Raw genomic sequence first — 5,262 nt, forward strand, 5'->3', positions numbered from 1 at the left:
AAAATAAAAAAGGAGACGGTCTAGTTTCGAGAGCATCCTTTATCTTATCATTAATGTCCATAATGGTTTCTGATCAATCGAATAAAATTTTACAGTCGGAATTATAATTCAACAAAAATCTCAATAAGGATTCAATGACGTATATATAAGGTTTAACAAATTAAGGATATATATATTCGTCAGATAATATTTTGTCTAGTAATGCACATTCTGCTTTTGAATGTTTAATATATAAGCATGCCAATTTAACCCGAATGTTTTACGATTCGATCTTGTGCTTTCTAACGATAGGCGAGATTAAATTTAGCTTTTCCTTCTTCATAATTTCGTAAGTTAAGCAAACAATACTTGTATGCCTAAGTATTTCTATGAAGTATCTTGTTAGCTATTGCTTTTCTATTTGTCGTTTATCTTCTTTCGTCGAATGATGTTTTAAAATGTCTTTTTGGTATGTTTGTTTTATTTCGTTTATGAAGAATCAATGTCCGAGCGTATCTCGAGATATCTCAGTTGACTAAAGGGAATAAAGTTTTAATTTGGATTTAACACTTTCGTTTTTAATTGTTTATGATATCCATTTTGCAAGTCAGTTCTGACAGTTGTTTTCCATTCGTTAGCTGTGTTTTGGCCTTTGATTTTACCATTTGATAAGGGACTTTCCGTTCTCATATTTCCTTGGAGCTGCTATTTTGTAATAATACTTTTTCCAAATGAAATTTTATCCAGCCTACATGACAGTTTAAACATTTGCTGTAATAAACCATCTGCTTTCTTTGTGCTGGCTGTCATTTAATTCTACATATCTAATTTTCGTGTATGCGGATATTAATTATTACCTTAGTAGAAAGATTATGTTTACAACGTCTAGTCCGTGCAAATGCAACTTTCTTTCCATATATTAATATTTGAACGTCTTACAATGACCTGCATTTAACCTTGACTCTGATTTTATTCACAATACTGTTCCCCTTAAATTTTTGTTATAAACAATGCCATAATAGTTGATTCTGTTGAAACAATTATTCTATAACATTCAATTCGTGAAAATATTGTGATATTTGTTTCAGTGGAAATAAATTTTATAGAATATTTGCTTCATTTGAGAATAATGTAATGAAGAAATTTGTATTTCATGGCAACAGGCAGGTCTTCATTTGATAATCTCTTATCATCTGGCTGGATACACGCATTTTGAACTGATTATGTAAAACTGTAAACAATTCCTCTTTACACATATGGTATAAAATTTCAACAATAGAAGCTGTCAATATATAAATAACACATAGCTGAGAGGGTGATAGAGCAGATTGGTACCCCAAGAAAACATTGTCAACCGCGGCAAAGCCAAGGTTAACAATGCCTTTTCGAGGGGTTCCAATCTGCTCTATCACCCTCTCAGCTATGTGTTATTTAATTTATTATACTGAATGTCCTATCATTATTGGCTTTTACAGATTATTTTTATTTTAAAAGTATTTTCTATGACGTCACGTTCATAACAACGTTACGGGCATTAGAAAAAAACAACAAAAGTCAAGCAAGATGTTTTATTTTATTTATTTTAACAGTCGATTATAAAATCTGAGCCAAAACGTAAAACTTAAGCATTGTTTTTAATTCCTTGATGTAAATTCAATTCATTGTTCTTTGAATTATCGATTTGTGATTGGTCTTGACGAGAGGGTGACATTAAAAAAATTGTCACCCGCTCAACCATGAGATAGAGTAAATTGACACCCTCGTTTTAGCCAATCAAAATATAGCATTTTAACGTGAAGTATAATAATATAGTTTGTCAGACGAATCAGCACAGGAGTCCAAATCTTTGATAAGAAGTGTTCAATTTAAACCATAACATTGTTGTTCTGTGGTTACCTCAAACATCTTACAGTTATTCCATGATGCTTGTTCTTACTAAGTTGTCTTATAGTATGATTCATTCTATGTTATCCCTGCATAATATTTGTTAACCTTCAAACAAATTTATGCAATATTTAATTATATTGAAACTATGTCAAGTTCTTTTACCATGGTTATTGTTTCAGAAAGGATCGTTAATTTAAAAACATACATAAACGACAATCAGTAGGTTCGCTTTTTCAGGTAATAGAGTAATAGTATCTTAATTCAGATACACAGGTTTTTTTTTTCATTTCCATTCTTAATGATAATCATAGGGTCACCGACTTTGTTTTTAGGTGACCCTATGACTATAATCTCATCGTTCATAACAGGAGAATTAAAGAGATAAAGTTTTTCCTTAATTGTTTTCAGTTTTAGTTTAAAATGCCATAGTTGTATGTAAAATGTAACCTATTTATTGTATCTTGACCTTACAGTATGTAAACAAAAAGATTTTAAAAATATTTTACAATATACTGTCAATTCGTTTGATGTGTTTGTGCTTTTGATTTTGCCATTTGATAAGGGACTTTCCGTTTTTTTCTCAGATTTCAGTATTTTTGTGATTTTACCTTTTTTGCACTAGTGCTAGTCAAAATTAAACTCCTGTTCAAAAATTCACCAGGTCGTTTGATCAGCTTCTCATTTCTACCGATTTGAAACTATATATTGTTGTTATGGTGAACAGAACAACAAATGATAAACGATGCAACCTTTTAAGGCTCAAGACACTCAATCAACCAAATAACAATAAAGTGAAGCGTGTCGCTCCAGAACATCCGTAAAATAAAGATGATATAAATATATATGCATGTAATTAATCTTTTGGATATGATTATGCAGCAGAGAAAAGTATCTCTTAATTCAGTTTTAAGATATAAGGAATTATAGAGAATCTAGTTAATGTAATGTACAAACTCACATTCAGTTGGTTTAATGGTCGTATATATATGAAGCAAAACAGATCTAACATTGTTGGGTTGATGTTTAGACGAGTTGTATCACAGGTTTATATGATCCGTACATTCTATATTGACTCGTAAAATTCAAGAGCCTATCTTAAATTGAGGGTAAGTTATATGGCCTTCCAAATACCGTTTCGATCCCTAACATCACTGAAGAGACATTTATGTCGAAATCTAGATCTGGTGTACAAAAAAATATTGACACCTTATGGTTGTGGCATCTGGGTCACAAGTTGATTGTTTACTGTCAAATATTAATTTATATATTAAGATCCATTTTGTTAAATTTCGTGATCAATTTTATTTGGCAATCGCCAATGGCAGTCAACAGGGTTTAAGAACATCAGTTGTTCAACCTGTTAGTCAAATGCGTTTTGTTTAAATATACTTTTCACTTTTTTGTTCTTTGGAAAAATGTTGTTTGTGCTGTATTTAGACCCTTCTACAACGACATTTGTTTTACATGCACATGTATAAAAATTGCGGTTTTTATTCAACGCAATCATAGGTTTGAACGTAGTTTTTAATTAAGACTTGTTTATATATATATAAACATATATTAATAAGCGTGAAACGGAGTCAGTGACATACAGTTTGTTGGTGTTAATAATAATAATCTTCTTATGTACTTACATTGATTAAATCTTATGTTTCAAATAAATTTTAATATAAAAGCGGATATCATGTTTTCATCTGTTTTAATTCAAATGATACATGTATATTTTACGGAAGATGTTTTTCACAGATACTCAACCTAATGTTATTGATGTACTTTAAACAAATTTGTATGAATTTGACAGGAAAAAGGATATTGCACCTGTTCGTTTAATTTTGACTAGGAAAAAGTATTGTTAGTTGTATAAACGAATACGGTTTTTTTTGAAAACGAAACCTGTTATTTTTTACGATTTGGAAAGTGAAATGGATAACAACACATAATCAAAGTATTTGTTCTTGACAAGTATCTCAGTGTGTATATTATCAGCGTATCTAATACGGTCTGTGATGTAGCATTGTTACTATATGTTATATCGGAATACACATCACTGTTCACGGTAGTATTATCTATTACGAAAAGGTATAGAGAAATAACGATTTGAAATCGCGTTTTCTAAAACAGCAATTTATTTTTTAATAAATCATAAAATTAGACAATTTGTTTTTTTGTGGCATAAAGTTGTAAAAGAACGTATGATATAATACAAGTACAAAATGTGTTTACAAAAGTATCGAATTCAGCGGTAAATTAAAAATGTATGAAGTCCATAATACCTGGTAAAACCAAGCATTCGACTTTATCAACCAACGAAACAATTGGAAAATAACTGTCTCACGCAGTGTTATTATTTAATTCTTGTAGATTCATGAATACATGCAAAGCACAATATGCTTAGTTCATTGGTCTTTCGTCGTCTTCGTTTATTTATGCATAATTTAATTTTGGATATAACGCGTATTCTGATTGGCTGATGTTTTTTTGTTATGAGACCATATACATAATTTAGTCATGTGACCGTAACGTCATCAACGTTTTTTCATGGTTTTCTACGGTTAAAAATGGAATTTAGAATTAAATTATAAGAAATGACTGTAATATTTTTTTCTGTCGTAGAAATTATCATATTTATCGCATGTATTTCTCAATGTGTTATTTCCAGAAAGTCACCACCGTTTCAATTTCTTAAAAACGAATTCAATTTATTTAGAGATACGTTTACATTTAAAAACTATCAGTTACTTTATAATAAAAAATAAACAAAAAATATCATAAGGTTGATTGCAGCTTAAATCCACCACGACTTTGACAAACATGAAATTCAGAGGACATTTTGTTTCACCATACAGGCCAATGTAGGTAAATAATTGGGGTATTCAATTCTTTGTGTTTATTTCAAACTTGTGCATGCTATGTTAACGGTTTCATGTTCGGACTACGTGTGTTTCAGAGATGTATATCACAAGGTTTAATAAAGATTCAAAGTTTGGAAAGCCAAAATGTTATAAAATGAGAACATAAAAAAACAATCAAGCTAAGCCATCATATGTCAATTTTTTCATGATGCCTTTGCATTGTATATGCACAGGAAATTTACAAACAATGCAGTGCATGCTCTGTATTATTACAAACATTTAAACACAGAAAACTCCAATTATCGAACACTTTTGATAATTTTTAAATTGAAATTTTATTCTTTTAATAAATTGGAATTCTTGAGAGTGGTGTTGAGAGACTGCACTATTCTTGGTTATCAAATACATTTTTCATGTGACAGCTTTAATCGGTGGTTGTGATATGGCTATGACAGAAAACGGTTATCTATAAATGTTCACGTTATCACGACTATTGCACCCACAAGTACATCATAAACTATTTACTTTCTATCCGTATATAAAT

Source organism: Mytilus trossulus, chromosome 6 (genome assembly GCF_036588685.1).
Source record: "Mytilus trossulus isolate FHL-02 chromosome 6, PNRI_Mtr1.1.1.hap1, whole genome shotgun sequence".
Lineage (NCBI taxonomy): Eukaryota > Metazoa > Mollusca > Bivalvia > Mytilida > Mytilidae > Mytilus > Mytilus trossulus.